The 27738-nt window shown below is 35.9% G+C and overlaps 1 pseudogene across 1 annotated transcript; it reads left to right on the top strand.

Moving 5' to 3' along the window:
- The first annotated feature begins 13684 nt into the window (after positions 1–13684).
- Positions 13685–21127, top strand: LOC145978218 (glucose-6-phosphate 1-dehydrogenase pseudogene; annotated as a pseudogene). Its single transcript, XR_014440658.1, has 2 exons — positions 13685–13812; positions 19408–21127. The product of XR_014440658.1 is annotated as a glucose-6-phosphate 1-dehydrogenase pseudogene (transcript).
- The last annotated feature ends 6611 nt before the right edge of the window (positions 21128–27738 follow it).

The following is a 27738-nucleotide window of genomic DNA, read 5'->3' as shown; positions in this document are numbered from 1 at the left end:
ATATTTTTGATGATGCACTTAAACGTTTCGTCTGAGCTACATAAACTCTGTAGCTCAGACCAAACGTTTAAGTGCATCATCCAAAGAGATGCAGGAAGGTGCATCAAGGAACATGAACTGATGCATTGAAGTGCATCTCGACTGAAAGAAATCCTCACTCGAATCAAATGATGCAGTTTGGTGTTTCTTTCACGACATCCAAAAAAATGCACCCAAATGCATCAAATGTGATTCTGATTCTTTGAAGAAGCCATAAAACACACTTTAGTGCATCAATCGATATGATGCATTTAATTATTTGAGTAAAGATGAAGATAACTAACATTAAATACGTTATGCAATCTTATAACATTATTTGCTGCAGTCCATAAAAGATAATTTAGTTGTTCATTGTATGATATTCATAATATTTCTAAAAATCATGCATTTGAGTCGATATTCTGTATCTTACATTTAGACGTTTGCTTCAGGCTACAGTTTTTGTGCACTATTTTGCGTTAATAAATGTGTTTATTTGCCTGAGTGTAGAAACATGTAGTTGTACATTCCTTTCCATCCATTTAAAATAAAAAAAATATTATAAAATAGTGGATTTTAGGCGAGGCGGAAATGATCGCAATTATAATTTGTGGTTCGTTGAAATGTTTGTGTCTGATTTTCGCAATTAGCAGCTGATAAAAAGTGCTCTTTGATGTGTTTATTTTGATGCACCGAAACGGAATCGCTATGCAGTCTGATCACTTTAATTTGTTACTGAAGTGAACATATTTGTGCCAATTCAGACAGTGTTCTGTGTGTAAAAAATTTCTGTGAATTTAGTAATGCGGCAGAATTGAACATTTCACTGAACATAGCTATAATTTGCATGAATTATTTTCATGATTGCGCAGAAAAGTTAAGAATTTTATTTACATTAAATTTAAATCGAAAAGTTAAGAAATTAATTTACATTTAAGTAGAAGAAAATAACTTTGAAGCTAAACATGTGGTGCAAGAGCTTAAAGAAATGTACAAAACTATATCTTACTGAGCATATTTGCTTATGCTTTTCATTGTGACTATCATGCATAATTATAGCTGTTTACATAACATTGATTAACATAATTTTTCAAGTGTTGAAGAAAAATGTTAAAAAAATACTTTAACTTTCTACTAATGATACAAATTGAATCATTTTGCGAAACTCTTTGTGTGTGCACTAAATTTATTAATATGTATTACTGTTTTTAACTAATGAACAGTCACAAGCAGTTAAAATATTATCAAGCATAGGCTATGGAAAGGGTGTTTTGATGATGATAATGATAGTAATACAGAAATGCATTAGTATTTGAGTAGGCTAATTATTGATTATACGCTGGATACGCAATCCCAGTTTAACAGTGTTGTCAGTGATTGCACCGGTTGTGTTTGAAAACGCAAAAAGATACTTGTTTCCCAAACAAGTTTAAATTTTGAAAAAAATCTAATGGAAGTATTTGAGTTGCAAATGCTACTATTTTATTTGAAGAGTGTATAAAATCATCCCTCTTTCACACACAACAAAAAATATGTCAATTGACACAAATACGTTCATTCCAGGAACGCATGAAAGAGCTTTTAATGCACTTTTGGTACATCAAAATATGCCCAGAAATGCATGAGCAAAATTATATGTTTCACTGTCATTTTGTGCACCAAAAGTGCATAAACCTTGATATGATGCATTTCGAGGTCTGTCTTGTTGCCAGTGTTATTTCGTTCTAGTGGGGAAGGGTGGGGGAGTGAAACCATGCTCGATATCCCCGCCCCAGGCCCCTAGCCAGAATTTCATTTCGGAGGGCGGGGGTGTGTTCATCCCTTATCAGCACGGGCGTCGCTAGAAATATTTGTAGAAGGGGGTCAGGCCATAGATAGAACTTGATTAGTACGAATAATAATGACAATAATTATTATTGTTATTTTATAATAATAACTATTATAAGTTATTAAAAATATACCAATTTCAATCCAAATTTATTGTTATTACATAAATGGAAAAACTTTGCTACTCGATCTAACACAATTATTTTCCATTATTTTCCTTATATTTTGTACAGTTAGTGTACTGAAAATCAGTACTGTACTTGTATTGTGTTATTAACTTTTACATAATCATTCAAGAAAAGGCTTTAAGAGTTAGTGGTAATTTTTACTCATAAAGTTTATATTCTGTGACCTCTCACAAAGAAAACTATAAGTTTTGGAAGCTGTGTATCCATTTATTCTTTGAATTAAATAGTAGAATATAAAACTATAACCTGGTTCCTCTATTATACACTAAACTTTTTCAGTTTTTACTGTGGTTATAACTTTATTTCTGTTATTAACAATAAAAGTAATATTTAAATTAAATATTTGTAGGATTTCAGGGGGGCTTCAGCGCCCTTAGCCCTTCCCCTGGCTGCGAGCCTGTCCCGCCACCACGTTAGTACCCAGAGTGGTGAACTGTAAACAAACAAATTGTCCAATAGCATGTAGTCGTGTTAATAGAGAAACCCAGAAAATTTTGATTTTTAGTTTTTTAATAGCTCGGTTGAAGGAAAACTCCATTACTAAGGACTGATTTTAGTTTCTTATGCGGCTTGTTTATTACAAAGTTAATTAGCATATAATCTTGCACCGCAGACATTATAAGGCAGTGACCGTTATAATTATTTCTGTTGTCTATCTATGTCGTGTAACGGAACACAATGTAGGTTTGTATGTATGCGGGGGAAATGGGTATGATTTTGTTTATTTCGTGAAACAACATTGCCAAAGAATATATGACAGTGTTGCTTTTTTTTTTTTTTTTAAAAAAAAAAGTCACTTTAGACACATTTACAACGCATTCAACAGTTCCTGTGACAGCGCGTTGAGCGGTCCAATCACAATCGGGTTCGAGTCCTAACCTGGACAAAGGTTTCCTCGTGAGTGTTGCTTTACGAGTTTCTCATTGCGATTAGCCAAAAATTGCAAAACAAAGCGTTTTTGAAGACAGTTTGGTTTCTTGTTTTTATAAATGGGTCAAAAGTACATTCCAAGTGTATTATTATTATTTGAGTGGTACTAAACTCATCTTCATCACTCATCTTCATCTTCGCTATTAGCAAAAACTGGCATTCAAGCGAGGTAAAATAAACCAAATCAATCAGTAATAGTACCCTTTATAGGACATCCGCAAATTATGTATTAGAATGTAATTTGTATTTGTTGGTTATTTTTGAACACTTTTTAAAGAGCGTCAATATACATACACTATAGTTAAGGAATGCATCAATATGCAATTTTAATCGATATGATAAAGTAGGAATGAAAATTTACCTACAACCACTGGCGTACACAAGACTTTTTTTTTTTTCGGAAGAGGCTGGAATTGTAAAGATGGGGATTACATAGCTGCTCTGTTGGGGGACGGTATGCACAATAAGATATTTGTATGTTTTGAACTTTCTACTCTCAAAAATTACAATCTGGGGTCATTTCCCGAATTCTTCACTCCATTTATTTGAAAATGTTCATTTTCTCAAAATTTCGGAGGTGCCTGTAGCCCCCCCCCCCCCCCCAGTGCGTACGCCAGTGCCTATAACCAATATTCCACATTTTTTACCATCTAAGCATCTTTCACTGAAACAAGTAAGTGTATATTAACGAACTACGAACAATATCACCACAACACGTAGACTCGTACAAGTTAGTCTTGTTTCTTTCCCCTTGCACACTTTTTCTACGCTGTAGTACTAAGTCACGCTACAGATATTAATAAATATTTTGTGTGAAATGTAGTTCTCTGTGTATCAAACTATCATCCCTTAGTTATAGCAACGCTTTATTAGATTGTTGAAGATACGCACATTCAAAACTCGCAATGTGCTTGCTGCACTTAGATTATGGTTAATACTGTACAACAACATTTATACAAGATTACAAACAACAGAAATCGATCTTTCCAAAAGGAAAACTCCAATTTAAGTGATTTACTTTACAAAACCAAGATAGATTTATTAAAAAGTAACAAAATGGTATAGGTTTGTTTAATTTTACAGACTATTTTTACAACTATGATACCGGTAAACAATTCGAATTTTTCGCAAACAATTCCATATCCATACTTTACGAACATCATTTTGACTTACCCAGACCAACTTAATGTGTTTTCATTATTTAGGACCGCAATTTCCCCCACTACACACACAAAACTAAATGCATCATATCGATTGATGCACCAGAATGCATCGGTTGATGCACTAAAGTGTGTTTTATGGCTTCTTGAAAGAATCAGATTCACATTTGATGCATTTGGGTTCATTTGTGTATGTCGTGAAAGCAACACCAAAGTGCATCATTTGATTCAAGTGAGGATTCCTTTCAGTCGAGATGCACTGCAATGCATCAGTTGATGTTCCTTGATGCACCTTCCTGCATCTTTTTGGATGATGCACTTAAACGTTTGGTCTGAGCTACAGAGTTTATGTAGCTCAGACGAAACGTTTAAGTGCAGCATGAAAAAGGATGCATTCTGGTGCATCAAAACGCATCAAGGTGCATCAAAACGCATCAACTGATGCATTGAAGTGCATCTCGACTGAAAGGAATCCTCACTTCAATCAAATGATGCACTTTGGTGTTTCTTTCACGACATACAAAAATGCACCCAAATGCATCAAATGTGAATCTGATTTTTTGGAGCCATAAAACACACTTTAGTGCATCAACCGATGCATTCTGGTGAAGCAATCGATATGATGCATTTAGTTTTCTGTGTGTACCAAGCCTCAGAAACGAAATTCGAATTTCTGATCAGTTTTCTCGTTCAGATTTTCAGAAACACTTTCGTTCGCCGTATAATATGCGAATGTTAGCCATAATTAGGAATGTCGTCAGCCAGCATCGTGACCCATGAGCACATAAAGATGGGAAGTATAGCGTTTAAACGAGCCATGTTTCAGAAGCTGGAGGAGTTTAAAGCACTTTTGACTCGCGTATTACACAGCAACTGCACTCCGATAACGCAGAGTTAATTAGTAACGAAGGAAATAAACATATCCTTTCCTTGCGGACATACTGTTGGCCGTTAACACCACACTAACGGTCCGTTATTGTCACCTTATTAACAAAAAAAGTGAAGTGGTGGTAAGCAATTGAGCAGTTGCTACAAATTATTATTGCCGGCAACAATACGGCTTGCGATTAGGTTAATTATTCCCCGGTCTCATTTGTGGCATTGTTGCTGCGTGCGATAAAAAATGGTCGTGATTTATTGTCGTTTCATGAATTTCTAATTATACGTCACGTGATTGTTGGTAATCTTGAAATGCAACGAAGCGACTGCTCGCGTGCTGTGCTGTGTGTGGGGAGCATATTCATGGCATATATCCGGCTAGCGACAGCAAAAAGAGCAGGGGGAAGCTAGCAGCGTTTACCCCATAAACTTTCGTTTATGCGTTTCTTAAAAAAGAAAAAAGTAATTTAAAAAATATATCACTGATATTTTTTAATTAGAATGAACGCGTCTTTTCTCAAGACAAATAATCTTACAGAACCCAAGATGTGTGAATTTTCACAAATATTCCTACTTTTTTCTTCTTCCAAAGCCTTAAAAAATGCATAAACTTCTAATGATGCATCATAATAAACAGAGAAATGCATCAAAGGTTTATGTTAGCTACATTTCCGTGTAATGCACTAAAATGCATTCATTTACATGACGTGACACGCCAAAATGCATAAACTTTGATTTGATGCATTTTGAGTTTTGGTCGCCTCGGGTTCTGAGGTAAGGGCATTGAAGTGCATAAACTTCTATTAATGATGCACGAGAAACGCATCAAATGTTTTTTTTATCAGTAGCTTTTCCGTGTAATGCACTAAAATGCATCAATTGATATTGTAAAACATCAAAATGCATAAATTTTGATTTTGTTTGGTCACCTCGGGTTCTGAGGTAAGGGGGCGTCGAATGAGCAAAAAAACAAATGCTGGTGAAAGTTGCTTTTCTAAATTAATATTAATTTACTAATTAAATTGTTATAAGTTTACCAAGAAAATAGTTTTCTTCTTTTTCGCTCCGATTGCAGTACAAACGTTTCTGTAAACTTCACATCAAGTCTATAGGTATTACTTAAAAAAAGTTATTTTATAGGATTTGTAATAATTATGTAATATACGTACAAGGTGACAAGTTATGGCTAATGATACGTGCAAGGGATTTTTATTAGGAAACGTTGAGAATCTTAAATATGTTCAGCGTTCCTTTTGATGAAATGATTATACGAGACCTCAGTATCAATTAATGATGTCAATTATAAAGTAACATTTCTTTCCGGAGTTATATTTAAAGCGTACAAATTTACAATGTTCCAGAATGCTGTTGTATTAGCCACAATCTGTATTCGAGTTTTGTACCATCTATTCATCGTTCCACAGAAACAAGTGTGTATAAACGAAGTACCAACAGTATCACCACAAACGTACAGACTAAAAGTCTCGTTTTTCCCCTTGCACACTTTTTCTACGCTATGCTACTAAGCCACACTACAGATATTAATAACTATTTTCTGTAAAATGTAGTTCTTTGTATCAAACTATCATCCCTTACATCACAGCACTTTATTCGCAAACCATTCCAAACGCTGTAAGCCATTTTATCAGACCTTGTATAATCTTCTGTCTCGTGTTCAATGTTCAAGGGTAAATTATTCCTTTGAAGTTCTAGGTGAGAACGTTCAACACACCATGCCCTGCCAACGGAGGTAGTGAAAATAAGTCTGCCGATCTGTGATATCAGCAGATGGTAAGCAAGAAGGAACAGGTCTGTTCCACTTTCAAAGCTGATTAAGGAGCTGTTTATATTCTATGTATGCACGCGAACATGCGAATGTGGACAGACACAGGGCATCTTGGACCCTGTTCTAGTTCGTAAGTTGCTGGATATTCAAGAATTTCGTAATGGCAAAAGAAGAATGAAAGTGTAAAATCTGTTATTGGATAGGAAACAGAACGCAACTGCATAATTTTAGAAACGGAAGTAAGAAGATACAGGTATTCAACTATTGACTAGTATCAAAATTACTGATTCAAAATGTGTAAAAGACCAAACGAAAAGTACATTTAATGTTCACAATTTAGTTGGAAACATGCTGTTGGTTTCCTTAATTAGTTAAACTTGTATATTAAATGAATCCAACTGCTATTTACAGATGTCATTGCACCTAGAAAGTGCTGTATTGAACCAACTTCCAGTTACGTACGATGTTGAAAGGTTTCATTAATGCAGTTTTGCCAATGTTTCTTGAAGTTCATGGCAAAAACTATGTGCAAAATGTGCATTTTAAATGCATACTCATATATTTTAACGGATTAAACAATCGTTATTTTCTGCACATTATAATACTCCCAAACATGAACGGTAAAATTATTTTCTTTGTCATTGGATCCAGTCATGAAACCATAACAGTTTTAGTACACATTTGAAATAATTTGTAACAATTTGAAATTCTCTATACATATTTAGACACTCGGAATAATATTTGAACGTGAAATATGCGTGGTAGTTTTGTGTTTCTACAAAATACAAATAAAATATTTCTTTAAAACAATCCTTCGCCTAGGTTCAATCAAATCCGCTCTTTTATGAAATATTCCTCAGAATTCTAACTCAAAAAGCTGCATATTGTTGCATTCTTAAAAATCCATTATTTATGTATACCAATATATAATTCTTCAAATGTGCATATGACCAATTCTGAACAATTTATGTAAATGTTTTTGTAGTGTACACGAATTTTTATAAGAAGTAACCAGTTTTTTAAATAAACAAGAAACAATGTTCATTATTTATATATTTTCTACATCAGTAGATAGATATTTGTATTTAGAAAAGTATTTCTAACAAAGCCACGTTTATGTATTTATTGCTGGTATGAAGGATTTGGAAAGACATGCAAACCTAAAACATAGCAACATATTAGGAAATCATGAACTCTCAATCTCGCCAACTAAAATTCCAAGTTCGAATCTCGGCCTGAGTGTTCATTCAGTAGTTTTATCATATCATCATTTATCAGCATTTATCTTATCATCATTTATTCGCAAAAGGAAACAGTGAAAAATACACACACAAATGTATAGAACCTACACTGTTAAAAATATTTCGTCAGTCAAGACAATAAAGAACACCATTTTGTTTCAATCGAATGGTCAGGCTTTTCACGATCATTGTCCATATCCTTCCGCTGTCATTATTACCATACTCTTTCTCTGAAGGTATACCTCATTTATTCCAATGTGGGTACGTGTTTTGTCTGTATATAATTCTATAATCAGACGAGAAGGACGAATACGATTTATTAAATTGTCAGAATGCTGAAACAATTGATTTGGGGAAAGAAAATCTAGTCTGATTACTTACTGATTTCACCAGTCAGTTATTTTTTACTGTAATTTTTAACAGAATACACACTATATATTTGAAAATTTTATGTAGGGAACACGCAAATTTGAAAATTGTAGTATAACTTTAGCATTTGCTTATTTATTGAATATTACACTCAATAACAATTACATTTACGTACTTATAAATTATATATTGCAATTTATTACTATTTTGAAAGTTTTCTTTTAACATTCCTGACCGTTATTTTTTATAGTACGTGTGCTAAAAGATAGTAAAATTTCAGAGAGTTTTACTTTTTTAAACACTGGCTTGAGAAGATATATCCAGATAACCAAATCATTACAAAGACTAATTTAACATCAAAATTTATATTCCCTTTGAAGAAAGGCATACAGTGTTTATTTTTCAAGAAAGAGAATATATCCTTCATCTAGCAAAATTCAACCCGTGTCTGCTCTGCCATACGGATTCGGAAATATATTCATTATTTTCTTCTTGAAATAGCGTTGATTGAAAAATATGAGCAGCCATTATGTAAGGCACCAAGTACCTTTTAACACATTGACTTTTACTAATTTTGTTTTTGCATAACCTTCTTTAATAAACTTTAAAATATTTAGTCTGACTTGTTGTACACGTTTTTGTAATTTTTAGCAATTAAGGCCTGACGTATTGCACAATATATTTTTATGAGTGTAGTTATGCCATTTTTCCTCTTAAGACTGACTGCCTTGTGTAACAAATTATAACTGAATTTTCATTATAATTGAATTTTTTTAAACGTAGTCACTACTTCCTAGCAATCGATGATTAAAAAATTTAAATTACATAACCATTAATCTAATATCTTTATTCAGTACTGATGTTGGTATTGTTGTATCCAATTGCCTATAGGCTATATTTTTATAAATATAAAATTAAAAAGATGGAAAAGGTGAAACTCAAACTGTGGATAAATAAAGTAAGTGTTGATTTTTTTATTGATATTTTCGTCTTCTAGATTCTTCTTAACCGTATCAATCTGTCTATATAAATATATAGAACTGATATTTATGTATCGTCATGCAAGTACTGTGATCGCACGCTTAGTAAATGTTCCGAAAAGGTGAAAACAAAAGTGTCCATGTTTCTCGACTAAAGCGCCATTGGAGGCATTGCGGAAAGGTTTGAAACAATTCCATTTCTCCGATGCTTCAAACCGTAATCCACGTCCACCTTGGTCTTTTGCTTAAAGGTTATTCATATCCTATTAAGCGTACAGGAGCAACAAGGCCTGCGATAGAAATTCATTTCATAATACAGATTTCTTAGTCGCTACACGAACGCCATGACGGTACAAGGCGTAGCGCCGCCTCTTCGTAGCGGTAAGTGTCCGGGATTGGACAACCATTCGCTGGTGCTTCGAGCGCCCGCCTCTCGGTATCAGGAGGTTGTGCCACGCGGTGAAAAATGAGTTTTGTAAAGTTTGATTTATGTGGCTAACGGACGCGACAAAGGAAATTGGGGCAAAGCGTTTGAAAATCTGGCGACATTTTCGATGTGTGATATTAGCATTTCTCGAACATGGGGGAATCTCCTGTGATTTTTGTTCGATAATTCGATGATACCAGTTCGTTTCACTCCTTCTCACTTTCTCGCATTACATTACTGTAAGTAAATTAACAATCACTTTAATATTACGGATCTTAAAGTAAAAATCTGCCAGTTTAGTAACTTTAGTAAACATTGAGCCCGTAAACATATTAGGTTTATTTTCTGCAGAAATAAACTACAGTTTCCAGTAATTCATTGTAAATATTGTATTTGGAATACTTATATCAGCTTCATGTCTTGCCTGGAAAACGAGACACGAAGAAATTTTCTAAAATATTTTAGTTTAACAAAAACATAGTCACCATTTTATACAATATTATAATAAACAAGGAGGGCTTAATAATACAGTAAAAGTAAATATTCGTATTTGAAAGATCTTTCTCCCAATACAATTATATTTGATGCATTTGAAAGGCATGTCTTGACTATTGGTGTAACAATGTATGTAGTTTTTTTAGTTTCTTCTGATATAGTGTAGGCACAATCTGAAGCGGTGTTGTTCTGTACAACACATGGAGTGATGCACGAGAGTGTTGTTATTATTATATTTACATTTCACTATATCATCCCTTCAAACAAGTAGTTTCTCCCTGACTTGTGAACTTTTTGTCCGTTTTTGATAAAAGCGGTCCATAAATTTCTTAGACTAATTTAGAAAAAAATGTATCAAATTTAGTCCCTAAACAAGATAGTCTTATATGAACAAGTAAGGTTAAATTTATTTCGGAATCTTTAGACAAATACTTATTTATACTAAAGCCCATTTTATTGATTTAACGTTATTGCAATTTCAAAATTGCACTTTATTCAATACAACATTTGATATCATTATAATTTCAGGGCTTACATTTAGTTTTCATGTTTTTTTTGTGAAAAGTGTAATTGTAAAAGTATTGAGAATTTTTGTAAAGAAAATCTGGAAGTAATAACTTATTTTAATAGATGTGCTTTTTTTTAAGTATTGTGTATTGCCCCTCGATATTTTTCTTTTGTATCGGTTGTATACAGATTTAGATTGTAATGTTCAAAAATTAATAAGCATTTGCTGACCTCCGTAGCGGAGGTTAGCCCAGTGCGTTACGAATCCAGGATGTCCCGGGTTCGAATCTCATGAAGTAAGAAATAATCGCTCACGAGTACCATTTTTCATATTCATTTTCTGTGCAAAATAGATTTGTAAACACTTTTATGCCATTTATTATACTAAGAAACGTGAGTACCAATTACTGTTTTCGAGGATAAAACAGGTAGATGAATGTTGAATTCATTTGAATTGAAACTGCGGGGCGAAATTCAGCTGTTGCTGGTCTGCCACCTGACCCCTCAAAAGTATAACTTATACAAGTTAATAATGAATAAATTGAAAGTTATGAAGAAACTGAATGTTAAGGCAATACAATAAAAGTAAAATGATGCCAGTATAAACAATACGAGCAGCAAATCAGAAAATAAAAGTTTTTAAGTTGAATAAAGTTAAAACTGATATGAAAATAACTTCTGAGAACTCGCTATTTCAAGCGTTCTTTTAAAAAAATTGGAATGAATCAAAATTTTTGTTGTACACTGTGATAAGTATTAACCGATTTCACTGCTGCCAAATTTCTGACGAAGTATCTCAAGTGATACGATAAAGTAACATTTTAATATTGATTTGAGAAACAAAATCAGATAATTTAGTAACATAATGCATGTGTGCATCCATTATTTCATTTAAGTTAAGCCTGCTTGAAAAAAAAAAACGTTTTGGTAAAAATGATGGATTTTTAAAAATGTGATGCAACGTACCCACGAACGAATCAGTTATTATTTAACACACCTGTGCTGTGAGCGTGTGTGTGATATCAATATATGCTACTGTAATCATCGTTATTGCTGCTATTGTGAGTTTGGACTAATTTTTAATATGGGGTCAGTGAGCACGAGGAAAAGTATGAAAGTTATTATCTTAATATACACGATGTGTTAATAAAAACTCATTTTATGTTCTTTAATATTAAATTTTACTTTCAAATGTACACCAAGAACTAAGTAAAAGAAATTTATTAATGTATCTCGTGGATAAGTTTGGATATATTACTACCACAAAATTAAAAGAGAACTCGTGTGTGTAAATGTCTGCTTGAAAGTATGTCCAAGGTTGTTCGAAGTGTAAATTGCAGATTCGGTTATTTCTGGGACATTTTCGTACACAACTTGTACGATGATGGAAAGTAGTTTTCGGAAAGTTGAAGTGTTCCAGTTTTTATTTTATTTTATTTTCCCCTAGAACTCTACTGTACGTAAAATTTACGTGTGGTGTGCCCTTAATTCCCTTCCCTACCTTCCACCTCTCACCTACACACCTCTTCACCTAGCCATCACCCAATGAAACTCCAGCTCTAGGGGTGATGACCTAGCAGTGTCTCAAGCAGTCTGTCGGACGTCTTGATTTGGTTTCTTGTGTTGTGCACTGTACGTCAATTTTACGTAGCTCTAGTAAAACGAGAAAAATCTTTCACATAATTTTGACATTCGTAAATTCGATTTGGATAGTTCGATTTTGAAAACAAAAGTTTAGAAGCATGCACTATTTTCTTGTAAGACTTTAAAATTACATTCGTTCCTTATTTACAGCGTTATGAATAGTATTATTGTTTGTTTTTCATTGTTCGAACTTTCGCCTTCATTCTTAATGTACGACGGGCTTGTCAATCAAGACATGCTCTTAAAATGTTCTGTGTTTAATAAAACCATGTTTATACATTTTAAAATGAAGAATAAAACTCCAATGTAAGGAAAATGAATAAAATAATGTTCTTAAAGAATCGTCATTTTGTTTCCATGATGTAGAGGTTCTTTTGAAAATCGATTCCTTCATGTACGTAAAATTTACGTAGCGCTAAGTTACGATCGTGTTCTAGGGTTTTAACACGATTTTTAGGAACTGCTTTACCGGGAATTTATGAAACATATGGAAATTGGAGAGAATGACGCAGATAGTTCTTCATATGCACTCCTTTCTATATATGTATGAGAATACTGTTGCTTCAACTACCAATAAACACATTTCAAGACAGCATGAACAAATATTGTGTATTTCCAAATTTTTGTGTACATAAAAATATAATAAAGATCAGGGTCACAGGGACCCAGATGTGTCTTAAATGTAACTTTTTATAGGTGTGTCGTTTAAGGGTTAAAATTAGATTGCAACCCGTTGTTTCCGAGCGAAACTATAAAGTATCCAAATAAATGCAGTACGATTAAGTGATTTGCTTTATTTTACTTCGCTTTTTGTGCCACTTTTGGCTAATTTGCGAAGATGGGGATGAGTGATGATATGATGAAACTGATGTATGGACACTCACAAACATCCATGCCCAGGTCGGGATTCGAACTGCAGTTACGAGGCTCGGGATAAAATGTAAAATAAATGATTGATCGATTGTATAGCTTATCCGCACAGACAGGAAGGTGAGGACACAATTTTTAAACGTGCTAAATGCTTATTAAGTAAAAACATGGCCTGTACGAATTCTTAATATAAAAGGAACCACTGCCCGAGGCTTCCTTTGCCCAGAGACCCTTCCTTTACGAAGTTTTATTTACAGTAGTCAACAATCTCTTGGCTTCATTATCAACAATTGAATCTTTTGAACATTGTTAGAGAGCATTGAAACGATTGTTACTGAGGTAATGCGATTATAATTTATGTAAAGATAAGCTTGGATTGTTTGTGGAACCGTTATTGTGTTTGAAACTGGCCACGGCAGAAGATTTTGGTGTGTGTTGTGGAGTTCTTCAGCTGTTCTCAAGATCCGAAGCAGATCTTTTAAGATTTTGAGGTAAGTTAAAAATAAACACAAATTGTTTCTGGTGCTTAGTGTAGAACGTAATAACTTCTTTAAAACACATGTGCTTCCATGAGCGAAATGCAAAGGTAAAACATGCGAATATGAAGCGTGAAAGTTGAAAATTTCGCTTCATTCATTCCAAACAACAGATTCATTTATTTTCATTGAATATGTTTTCTTCACATTACTCTATGTGTAGCATTGTGTGATGCGTACAGTCTAAGCATCTCATGAGAAGCCTCGCATCTCGAAGGAATTGTTAATTATATTTTAGGATACCCCTGAAGTTAAAAAAATTCCATTTAATTTTCCAGAATTTTTTTTCATTCTTCCACTTCTCGAAATACTTCCATATTTTACATATTTTCAACATTTAAAGTCCTCAATTCGTAACAAATATTTTACATGTGCTCGGGTATGTGCATTTGATTTGTTTTAAATGTCTAATTGAAGCACTGTCCAATAATAGCTGTGTTAATTTAGAACAGACTTGGAAATTATTTCGAAGATGTATTTCGACAATTTTAAGAAATGTTAAGCATTGTAATGGGCATTATCTTCACTCCCTTTTTACACAATTTTCTAGATATTAAATGTGTATTAAAAATGTGCAAAATGTATGTATGTTGACGTGCAACCCTACTGTAAACCAGAAGTAATTTAATGATCATTTTACAGTGCTAAAACAGACCTAGAGCAAATAATAATAATAATAGTTGAAAGTGTATGAAATTAAATTTATGGCTGCATCGTCGAGCACCATGTTAGTGCCCTGAAAGCTGTTCATGCTATCCTGTCGGCACATAAAGAAAAATTGCACAAATTTTATTTTATGTACTTCAAATGCATCAATTGATACAACTGTGATTGTAATCGGCCATGGTTGATCAAAACGTAGCGATGCATTTTTAATGCATCAAGCTAAGTTGATACCAAAACTAATGAATTTTCTTGCATCATACGTTTCATAGCATCAGTAGTTCAAATGAATGGTTTACTTTCCTTGCTTTTCTGCGTTATTCTTATTATCTTCAAAAGCAAGTTGGACAAACTACATTATAATTTGTTGCACCCCCCAAAGAAAGCAAATTTTATTATAAACAATATCAATAGTTCGTTTAGGGGTCTAATTATATTTTTCAAAAATTCAAAATAATTGAGTGTTTGGAAAAAGTGTGTAAAATATCTGATGCATTTCAGTGCAGATTCAATACCTGATGCATTTACAGTATTTACTTGAGACAAACTTTTATATGCATTTAATTGTTAATGCGTTTACTTTTTTTTGCTCATAGCCGTATAGGCAATTTGTTAAAACACAACTTCTTTTGATACATTTACAAAATGTAATTCCTGAAAATATTTCATTCCGTGGCGCCTTTTTCAAACTCTTAGTTTGATACACTGTTGACAATGTTATTGGTTCTCGAAAGACGCTGAGATTCTTCATTAACTTACTGTTAAAATAGGTTTAAAGGTGCAATTTCTAGAATGAATGGCGTACTTGGAATTTTCCGTCATACAGCGCCGCCTATCTCCTGGTACGAAGCGACCGTTTTCAGAAGCTAACTTCTCTCCCCTTGCACGAGCATAATATACAGTGCTTCATTTGTTCAGCCGTTGTACAATCAGTGCTGGCCAGATATTCGCAAACACGCCTTCACGACATCTAATCACTTCATTTAAAAGGATGTAGTTAGTGGAAACATTTGGTTATTAATTGTCACATAATCTCAAAACACAGCGTCTTCACAAGCAGTTTATTTTATGAAATTATGAACGAACCCTTCTTTCGCAAACAAATCTCTTGTGCAAATATTCTTTAAGGTAATATGTATTCACACATTTTGCTGCCCGTGTCACTTGATTAAAGCCAGATTTAATTCAGTAAACCATTCTGTCAGACTTTGTACTGAGTAATATTTGTTAACAGCAGTGGTGTCGCTACAAGGAGGACGAGGGTGGGCGAAAGCTTACCAGGACATTGTCTGTGTCTAAACTACAATCTACTTAGCAGCCAGCCATAGAAAAGTGGAGTTAATTAGCAGCGCTATTGATTAGCCAATATAAATGTTTGTGTAGTACGTATGCATTTTAAAGTACCAAGCGGGGAAGGGGGCTGCTCGAGGCAACGGATACTAGTTATCCTAGAAAAGTGACTAGTAAAATATGCAATGGTTGTTAACTATGTGCTCCATATTTTTCAACAGGAAAATTCTCAATAAGGTAAACAAGGCATATTTTCCGACATGTAAATTGTATGTTTCTCTCTGTAGGGTTGACGGTAACACATAATGAGAACATCATTTTGTGGAAAGTATAGAAGCTTAATAGTGTCACTAATTATGTAAACCTATGTTAATAATTTAAGTTTAGCTTGAATAAAATAATGTTTTTGCATTGCTTTCAGCAGGGGTGCCCATCCCCCCCCAAGGCCAATGACGCACTCCCCCCAAAAAGGTAGAACATTCTCCCCCCCCCCCCCCCCGTTTATGCCGAATTAATTACTCAAATTACTTTTGTCAGAAAAAATTTGCGGAAAAATATAATACCAGAGGTGCAACCATGAATTTTTGTCTGGTTGGGGGAGTACCAGGATAAACGTACCAATAATAATTATAACATTAATGATGGCTGTATTACTACTACTATAGTTGGGAGCTGAGAAGACTGCCAGTGCGGGGTGAGGTTCGGGGGTGAACGGGGAGGAAGTGTGGGGAGGGAAGCTTCGACTTGGTCTTCAATTCTTCAGTGTTGCCAGACATGCAGAAGTCCCTGTAGGAAAGGGTGAGAATCTGATAATGGAATCGGGACTTACAGTGTGAGGTGCAGTCTGGCGTTCGAAAAAGTTCGGAACCATTCGTGAACCTCCAGCCACGGGACATCTCAAAGACCAGCAACGGCATAGGAATTCACACTTCTTCCGTGTTTTCGGAAATAAATTTGTTTTAAAAATCGAATGAATGTTCTGGCGTGTGTGTATAAGTAAATGTATATGTATAGAACAGACTATATCTAGTAAACTGGGTCGCTGAAGGTTAACTATCAATAGAATTAACATGCAACGAAAAGCGGGAAAGCCGGGTCGGGGGTTGAGCAAAGGTTTATTCAGATTTTTTTTTTTATTTGAGGGGTGTAAGTTTGTGTTTATGTGTGTGAAAAGGTATACTTAGAGCCAAAATGACCATAAATTTGTCCTTTTATAAAAATTGTATGGGGTGTTAGGGCGTAGTTGGTGGATAAATGAATGGGGCCGAGACATTACAACTTCATGTTCCATAATCCGAAAGTTGCAGAAAAGCGATGCTACATACCAAAATGTAAATACAAACGAGGGAGAAAATGTACTACCCTGCATAAGTTAAAATTAATTGATCCATGTCCAGGAAAGAAGCATTAACAAGATGCTAGGAAATACACAAAAAGCACGCACACACCCTTATCAAAGCAGATTGCTTTGATTTGTGAAGTTTTATTCCATTATTAGTATTGCTTTCACATGTTACTATGTAATATGTTCCATTCATTTGCAATGCGTGTTCGTACCATGCCTTTTTTGTTATGCCGCTGCCACCCTGAAAGGAAGACGAGCTGGCTGCACACGGCGACAACAGGCAGGTCAGTTTCGCATTCCTCAGCCTCGCAGTCTTCTCAGCTCCAAACTGTACTACTACCAGTAGTAGTAGTAGTAGTACCAAAGACGTTATCATCCTCATAAATTACGCAAAAAGGGGGTATAAGTCTGTGCTAAAGCATTAGTTTGGAACAAACTATTTCAAATATTTTTTGCACTACCGTCAATTTCACGTTGGCTAATAATGGAAATCAAGCACACAAACTGTATTTTTGAACTTCAGAAAATGAATGATAAATGCATTCCGAAGATACATGTGTAACTTTCATGTACAACATATGTTTTACACATATGCAACACGGAGCGACATAAAATTGGAAATATATATGCAACAAGCTAACACTAAATTGTGTACGTATTCAAAGCTAATTCAATAAAACTATACAACACATATTATTTAAATATATTATATTACAAAAAACAAGGAGAATGCGAGCTAAGCGAGCAAGAAAATTTTTAGATCCAATTTTTGCAATTGAAAACAATATTGATTTAATAGGGCGCAAATAATTTCACTGGACGCCATGGCATTCTCTCTTTTACAACTTTTTTTTAGATCATTCGGCGCCCATTAGCCGACTCCCGCCGCCCCTAGCTACAGCTCTGAACTTGACGAAAACGAGAAAAGCAGACAATGCGAGCGAAGCAGCAACAAAATTTTACAAAATCAATATAATATTTGCATACAATTTGAAGTCAAAGGGGTAATTGCTCCTCTATGCCCCTCCCTGCAGTTGCACTTGGCCGTCAATGTTTCCCCCCCTTTCTACCCTAGAATCGACATCCGTCGAAGGTTGGGGGGGGGGGGGGACAATGCCTCCCTGTGGTTGCGTCACTGTGTAATACAGACATAATAGAGACATAATTAAGCAATATATGTTTACTTTAGATACTCAGGGTGGTATTTGTAAGGGGTAGCTAATACCCCACTCTGGGTATTTGTGTCCCTCCCTCAGCTTGCTAAATTTTATCCATGGGGGATATGTTATATGGCTTGAAGTCATTATCTCATGCTGTCCCTGGACAGTCAGTAGAATTCCCCCCACTGGAAATTCCTTAAATACCACACTGTATACTGTAGGCTCACTGCCATTGTTAGTGAACCTTTTTCTGCACAGTTTGTCTGCTCGACTAACCTTGTATTAATGCGAATACCACGCCCCCCCTCCATCCAAACCGATTCTAAAGGCATAAGAGGTGGTGTTTCATTTCAACCATATCGCTGCGATCACCCAAAGGCAGGTATATAAAGGTATAAAAACTAAACATAATAACTAAAACCAAAAAGCAATAACAAGTAATTCAAACGATGCGATACCCCCATTTTTGTGTGAAGATATATAGAATTTTTAAAAATTTTGTTCCCCCAAAAAAATCACATGACGCAGGCGCGTCATCAAACCCCCCTGAGGCACCCCTGGCTTTCAGTGCCTGTGTTCATAATCGAACTTCATCATCTTGAAAATAAAGAAAAAAAAATAACGAAAATACACTTTGCAACATAAATTATTAAAAATTGAGTTAAAAATTATTAAAATAACCTAACATTAAAACCAACTATTGATATAAAGAAGAAAGGCCACCAATGTAGCTATAGAATACGATTTCTAAGAACATTACGAAGGAGAAAAAGTATGAGTTACTTCCCCCCCGAGTTACGCCACATTTTAAATTATGAAAAATTTGATCTCTTTAGATCATTCGGAAATATCTATCTGTGGATTGTATTCAATATTACACTTACCTACATGCATTCTTCAAGAACATGCAGCAGAATTATTGCCATCTACCGGTTGAGATTCCAAGTATCACCCATGATGTCTTGGCGTTAATATTCTCAGATGAATTTTAAACATACATAATTTAGAAATAAAAGTGGCTCCTGGGATAGACCCAGGGTTTAGTCAATTTCTGTGTGTACTTATATAATTATATGAAATATTTTTTTCTAGATTGAAGAACGGATGACTTGATGAGCCGCTCGTCAATGGCTTCCAGAAGTGACGCGACATCCAGGATTCACCGCTGCCAGAGTTCTTCGTCGAACACGACTATCGGACACATCGATGATTCCACCCCGCATGTGTTCGTGACGCTAGGCGCTTCGGGAGACCTGTCCAGGAAGAAGATATACCCAACCTTATGGTGTCTATTCAGGGATGAACTCCTTCCTGCCAACACAGTGTTCGTCGGTTACGCGCGATCGAAGCTGACCGTACCCGAGCTAAGAGACAAGTGTCATCAGCATATGAAGATCAGACCCGAGGATATGGAGACGTACGAGAAGTTCTGGAGAGCGAATCAGTACTTTTCTGGGAGCTACGATAGTCAGAGAGATTTCGAGATGCTTGATCAGAAGCTGGATCCATTCGGGAAAGCCAATCGCTTGTTCTACCTGGCGCTTCCACCGTCCGTTTTCGAACCGGTGACCTCCAACATTCGCAGAAGATGCATGTCAAAGAGTGGCTGGACAAGGATTATCATCGAGAAGCCTTTTGGAAGAGATGCCCAGAGTTCCGCTCGACTGTCGCGCCATCTGGCATCACTGTTCAAAGAGGATCAGCTCTACCGGATCGATCATTACCTGGGGAAGGAGATGGTTCAGAATATTATGACTCTAAGATTCGGGAATCGGATCTTCAACCCATCCTGGAACCACGAGTCCATAGCTTGCGTCCACGTGACGTTCAAGGAACCGTTTGGAACGGAAGGTCGCGGAGGGTACTTCGACGAGTTCGGGATCATCCGTGACGTCATGCAGAACCACCTGCTGCAGATCCTCTGCTTGGTGGCCATGGAGAAACCTGCATCGGTACACTCGGACGACATCCGGAACGAGAAGGTCAAGGTGCTGAAGTGTATCCAACCCTTACCACTCGAGAATGTCGTGCTGGGACAGTACGTCGGTAATCCTGACGGACCTGAAGATGCCAAGTTGGGTTACCTCGATGATCCCACAGTACCGTCCACATCCAACACTCCCACGTTCGCTCTCGGTGTGCTGTTCATCAACAATGAACGCTGGGAAGGAGTCCCGTTCGTGCTCCGTTGCGGGAAAGCGCTGAACGAAAGAAAGGCCGAGGTCCGAGTCCAGTACAGAGACGTCCCGGGGGATATCTTCGGCGGTCAACCAAAGAGGAACGAGCTCGTGATCCGAGTCCAGCCTGGGGAAGCAGTGTACGTCAAGCTCATGATCAAGATTCCTGGAATGAGCTTCGACATGGAAGAGACTGAGCTGGACCTGACTTACGGGAGCAGGTACAAGGACGTGAAGTTGCCCGACGCTTACGAGCGGCTTCTTCTGGACGTGTTCAGCGGCTCCCAGATGCACTTCGTACGGTCCGACGAGCTCTTTCAAGCATGGAGGATTTTCACTCCTCTGCTGCATCGAATCGACAGCGAGAACATCAAACCTGTACCATATGTGTACGGTTCCAGAGGCCCCAGAGAAGCTGACGACATGTGTCGAAAACACAATTTTAAGTATTACGGGACTTATAAATGGATCCAGCCAAGGGAGTAGGTTTTGTAGAGAACGCTGAAGTGGGAGTGCAACCAAGGAAGACTTTGTAGAGAATGTTGAAGAAAGTTATAAGTTTTGGTCATTATATTCTGTTCGAGGAAATTTCAAGCAAAATGTACTATGTTCTAACTTGCTGAAACCAATAAACAGTTCAGTGCAAAATGTAATTTTTTATTTGCAAAATTTATTCATGTCATTATTCACAAAAGTTGTAACTCAGTGAAAGTGAAGGCATGACACAGAATGTGTACTGTTATGTCTGGGATCAATACAATCCTTTGAAATAGCTTGATTGACTTTTCTTCAAAATTCTACAGTATAACCTGCTTTATTTATTTATTGAGAAAATTCCAGATACAGCACAGGTGGCCATTTTACACTGAAATTGTCAACAATGAGAAAGCAATAATAATAATAAACATAAAAATAAAAAATAATTAATAGTAACAAAACAACATAAAAGTGAATAGCAAATGAACAAAAAAATAAGTAAAAGATGGCACTATGTGATATTAATTACAAGCATTTCTTCTGATGGAAGACCGAAAGGCAAGAATTGCAGTATTTATAATTTCGTTAAATACATTTTAATCATACTTTTCGGCTCTGCGGCTCTATTCAAGATAAAATTAAATGAAAACAGTTGTGCTACAATAAATTTGAAAGTTTTTGCAATTTATCTATACGTATAACTAACTACATGAACCACAAGAAAAGTTGGTTTTGTATATTGTACTCACATTAAATAAAGTTCAAACATAGACACTTGTCGGGCCACTTTACCGTCCCTAATGCGTGGACTCCCAGACACACTAGTCTTTGGCCTAAATCTGACCCTGACGCTAATCATTCGGCTATGTGGGGGAAAATGAACCTTTTGCGACATTAAATTCACTTGTTATTGTATTCCCAGAATGAAAAGTTCCGTACGTACAATTTTGGCAACCGTACGTATCGTTTTTACTGACAGCGTGTGCACTGCGTTTTTTTTTTACTTCATCCACGGATAAGTGTCAATATCGGCAAGTACATGAAAGAAATAAACTATTTTCCATTCCTACTATGATTGGTACGCAAGTGGTTCACAATGAGTCGAAATGGGCTGACATCTTCAATACCCACGCTGTTGTTTTTCCAACCAGGAGAACAAAGACTTTTTAAAAAAGAAGGTAGCTTGGAAATTGTACCGGAAACAACTTTAGCAACCAACGCCGCCATTTTTGTAAGCGCCAAACTGCACAGCACATGCTGTAATCGAAGTCGTTGCTGGCAAAATCATTACAAAACGTGTGCTGCCGGAAGGGGATCACATGGGGGGGGGGGGCAGAAGGGAGGGGGTTAATACCTAAACCGGATACCTTGTTTATCGGTATTGCTCTTGGCTGTTATATGAAACGCATTACAGAACCAACCTCCCCCATTTTACCTCAGAAATAAGCTCGAAACCAGATGTTTGCAGGTAAAAAAAAGCGAACGATAAATATTTCACAAGGAAATCAACAAAAAAACGGAGTGCAAGAGAATAAAAAAATCGTGGCTCACCACAGTTAATATTGCCCCATTAAAATTGTATGCGCTGCAAAAGCCAGCATCAATATTTCACGTGTTAATTTTCGTCGAAAAGCCGAGGAATAGACGGGGCATTTTTAGCGGTAGAGCGAGGAAAGAAAGCTAGGCACGGTTAACGCTAAAAAAACAAGTGGACATTCAAGGAAAATTGGTGCTGGACAGCCGGACAAAAAGCATTTCTGCGTTGCCGTGATGCAGCGTAATGTTGCCAGGTCCTATCGATTCAAAGCGTCCGAAAAATTGTCCTGATATTACTGCTGATTTCGAACTGATTCATCCAGTCAATATTACGATGGACCTTTCTTTTATGAATTCAACCTGTTCCCGCACAATCTTGAACTTAAAATGTGTTTGTTTTTAAAAAAAGTTAGGTTTTAAGTTTGTTTTAGTAAATAATTCTATTTTTGCATCAAGACAACATTGAAACTTTCTCTTTTGAGACCGCGACAGAAACGAGAGAGGCATTTGTAATTCGAGACCACTATTTGGTAGTAAATTACTACTTCCTTTCGAGTAAACAGTAACTGCAAGTAGTTACTTTCCGAAATGAGCCAGTGAAACTTTATTTTTTTTATGGAACGATTGACTGAATTGGTTTGTTTTTTACGTCGCTTTTCTGCCACTTTTGTTTTCACATAACGAGTAACAGAATTAATAGTTGCTTTTCTATACATTTTAACAGTAATGAACAAAATTATTATTCTTGGGTTTGAAACAAAACAAGATCCCAAATTTAATGTTGCGCAGTTCGGAATTATCAGTAATATCAGGACAAATGTTCAGATGCTTTGAATGGACAGGACCTGGCAAGATTGCTTAAGAATTGAAATAAAATTTAAAACTTGATAGATATATGCATTTGTTAGGAGCAAATATATGCTATGCAATTTTTCAAGCATGAATTTATTAACCTTGAATTCTTTTACACTCAAACATGTGATATCTATTATAATTTAATGTAAGGTATTGTGAATACTCTCAAATATATTATAATTTCATGAAAGTTATTATGTCAGTGGTAGATGGTCTTCAGTAAAAGCACGAACAATCTGTTTGTAGCTCATGCATGCAACAAACACGCTCTACGAGTTAAATATAATTATAATCTAGGAAAACTGTGCAAGAAACTTTCAGTTATTTTCTAAAGGAACGCTAACCCTAACTTAGAGTAACTGTAATTGAGGGGCGGGGCCCTATTCAACCCGTTGGATCATGGTTACGAAAACCGGAGCTTATAGCTTTTGTAATAAAACAACCATAACACCACGCCAGTCACACTTCTTCATTCATACCGTTGTTATTACGTCATAATTCCACGATGATGTACACGTCTCCCCTTATGCGATTTCCAGATGTGTGTATAGTATGGCAGGTATCCAAATATCAAGACGATTTGATGAACAATGCAGGCTCGACGTAAAAACAGTCGAATGGGGCCAGCATTCGGACGAAAGATGGCGTAACGGTCGAACCCGGGAAAGAGCAGCGTTGTGGAATTTTTTCAATATCTGCAATACATCGGCAGATCCGCACTTTAGCGAACATTTGGCGCGCAGGACCTGCCTGTTACGGCACGATTCCGTTCGGCAATAATCCATTCCTCACGTTGGGCGATATAGGCGAGGTCTCACAAATGGTTTTGCGGGGGGAAATGCCCCCTCCCGCGCGCCATCGTGCGGTGAAATCGCGAAATTGAAGCTGTCTCCTCTATGTCTGTCTGCAAATATTTCAATATTCTCCCATCGCAGAATCTGGATGCAGGAACCATATCTATCGGTACGAGAGTTGGTCCATTGTACACACCTTGGTGGTCGTGCAATTATTTTATTCCCGACACATTGAAGAATAATGAAACGGAGGTTCCAGGTTCGAGTCTGCGCACAGGCGTTCATTTTTAGTAAGACAGAACTTCATCCCCTCATACCTGTTGGCCGAAAGTGGCAGACGAATGACGTAAAATTAAAAATAAAAGGAATAAATTAATGATTATTAATACTAATTGTTTTTAATTGTATTTAATTTAAATTATTTGATGATCCGTCACTGAAACTGTCATGGATTTGCCTTGTTGATTCAGAACAGCTCTGTATTTAGTGATCATTTTTTGTTTTTTTATTTGGTTTGTTTTCTAAAGTGGATTTTAATCATAGATTTTCAATGACCAGTTCTGCCAGCGCCGTAATCATAGATTTTCAATGGCTAGTTCTGCCAGCGCCGCAGAGTTAGGCAACACACATAACGCCTTTCAACGAAGCGAGAATTTCAGGATCCGTACGTTCTATTTTAATTCCGGTGCCTGCACGTGTGCATATTATATTAAGGTTAATAAATTGTGATATAACTTGTACTCACCTTTCAATAACAAGGCTTCAGGTTACGTCTAGTTCGGGCATGGTTCATCTTCCTACGGAGAAAATAATTAAAATTATTAAAAAGCTAATCGAGATAGCAGTAGAAACACCCGCAAGGATGTAATTAATCAAATGCATTTTGATTTTATGGTGGAAGGTTCAGTACTTTTATAAGCCAACTTAACCAAGGACAAATTTTGCACTATTAAGTAACGGTATAGAAAAGTAGTATAAAATAAGAATAAGAATAATGCAATGAAAAATTGCTTTTTGCGGGTGATAGTTCACATAAAAAAAAAACAGAACAATAACAAAAAATCAAACTGAATTTCCAATTTGAGATCGAACCCGGGACTCCTGGATTATAAGGGAACACAATCACGAGGCTGTTTTGTTTGAGGCGAATGTCCTTACTGGATTCCCTGGTCTGTAAGAAGTGCAGAAATTTTGAAAAGGCACACACACAGAGCTCGAGATTCATAAAATGAGGATGTACTTTTTTGGTGCATCATTTGACATATAAAAGTGTAATTTTCGTTTATTTGAAATGATCGTGTTTGATCGTCTCAATGGATGAATTTTTAGTTGATCATATCAGCTTTGATGCATTTTGTGCGTATTAAGATGCACCAAAAGTGCATTATTAGCAGTTTTTGGAGTCAACATAATTCTGTCGACAATTTTTCTCTCTCCAGTAACACGTTAAAGTGTATAAACTACTAATGGTGCATTTATAAGCACTAAAATGTAGCAATTGAGCAGATGAGACACGATCATTTAAACGAAATCAAACTTACACGATTATCTGTGTTAGCGCCTGCACCAATAGTGCAACATTGATTTGACGAGTAGAGTTTTGTGTGTACGTTTCATGAAAATTCCCGAACGGGCTCACCTGTAGGGAATCCATCTTCGTCTTTTATACATAAGACTTAGCATGGTAGTTTGTTTAACATTTCCCAGAGGGAGCCACTCCGCAACTTGCAGGGGATTGTCTAGCATTGGTGACGTCACTTGGTGGACGGAAGCGAAAGAATTGCTGTATGTAATATAGTAGGAACACGAAAAGCAATGTATTTTTACACTTCGGAGGAACACACAATATGAATGATTGAAGATAAATTGTGTATATAAATAAGAGTATATTTTAAAATAATAATGCGATTTTGCACTGCTGGATTTCCGTGTACTAGATATATTTATTCATTACTATTATTTGCAGATGTTTTTCTTAAATGTGTATTATTATTGTTCGTTTCAAAGAAGATACGACCAAGTATGAACATTTCGGTAAAATATACTCAATTAATGACAAACTCACATAAGAAGAAATAAACCAATATTCTTTCTGTTCAACACATGACGTCACGACGCGCTATGAACTGTGAGATAATTTCACGGAACGTCGGGAATGGCCTGCTTAATAAAGATACCTTGCACTTCTACAATTATCAATTACACTTACGATTTATTTTTTATTTACTTACGATTTATTTTTTATTTACTTTTATTTGGGATTACAGCTTTTGCAGTTTTTCCCATATCTATGTACTGATGTGCTGTACATAAACTTACATATTTATTTTTTACTTTGTGCACATTATTATTTATAAAACACTATTGATATTAATTACTCTTACTAAACTGATATACATTTTCTAAAAAAAGATAGCATATATATCCATCCAACTGTAAGGTTAGGTTCACAAATCAAAGATTCCAAACACTGTGGGAGAGGAATTGCACAGTTTGTAAGAGTTTTATAGAATGTCTCTCTTTCTTGTATGCATCTATTACACTCAAATATAATATGGTGTACATCTTCCTTGTTGCCACATATACAATTTGGTTTTTGTACAATCCAAATTTTTTGTAAATGACTTTTAGTAGTTGTCAATGGCGGCGAATTGGGGAGGGGGCAGTTTTTCCAGTTTTGCTCCCCAACTATGCTAAACCTTATCTACCAAGGGAAGTAAACTGTCCTTGCTCCCCTCAGTTTTGGCACATTGCCGCCCCCTAGTTTTGGAACCCAATCGCCGCCACTGGTAGTTGTATGTCCTGAACTAATAGAGGAAAAGGTCTAAATATGGGCCCCCCTTTTTATGTTGTCATTTTCGGAGGAAACAAAATTAATATATCAAGCACCTGCCTTTAAAATGCATATCTATGAAATATATACTTATATGTATAGAAAGTCACCATTTTTCTTAAAAAAAAAAGCAATTTCCAAAAAAAGGTAAAATCATGTATTTCAAAATTGTGGTCCAAATATGGGCTACTAGTGGCAATATCACAAAAAGCAATTAACATTTTAAAAAACTGTCATTTATCGCTAAAACATTATAAAATTCATATTTATGAATAATCTGTTGTTTTGAATATCACGCGGAATGGGAAAAATCGAAATTAAGAAATACATCCAAATATTTGTTGAAAATGTGATCTCAACATTAAACCTTATGTCATAGCCCATATTTAGACCATCACGCTATTTTTCTTCTTCAATTTATTTTCGCTCTCTATGGTACATAATTCACAAACAAATCATGGCATTATAAAATCCCACATTTGTTTTATGTACCGCTAATATCTATAATAACCTATACAAAGCAGATGAGAATCCAGGAAACGCTGAGTTAAAACATACCTGCAAAAAGTTTTCGGAGGTCGCAATTCTATAACAGCGTCCAAGGCCGAAACTAACCACCACTTTCTCTTGGAAATTGGCGCCGCAACCTTTGTTCTTGACAGATAACCAGTTCCAATAGCCTCTGCCAGGCTGCAGAATCCGGGAGCGTTGATAACTCCAAAACCCATATTTAAACCTTCGCCCATATTTA

The sequence above is a fragment of the Lepisma saccharinum genome, chromosome 24, assembly GCF_977018435.1.
Source record: "Lepisma saccharinum chromosome 24, izLepSacc3.1, whole genome shotgun sequence".
Taxonomy (NCBI): domain Eukaryota; kingdom Metazoa; phylum Arthropoda; class Insecta; order Zygentoma; family Lepismatidae; genus Lepisma; species Lepisma saccharinum.
This window is presented reverse-complemented; position numbering and strand designations above follow the sequence as displayed.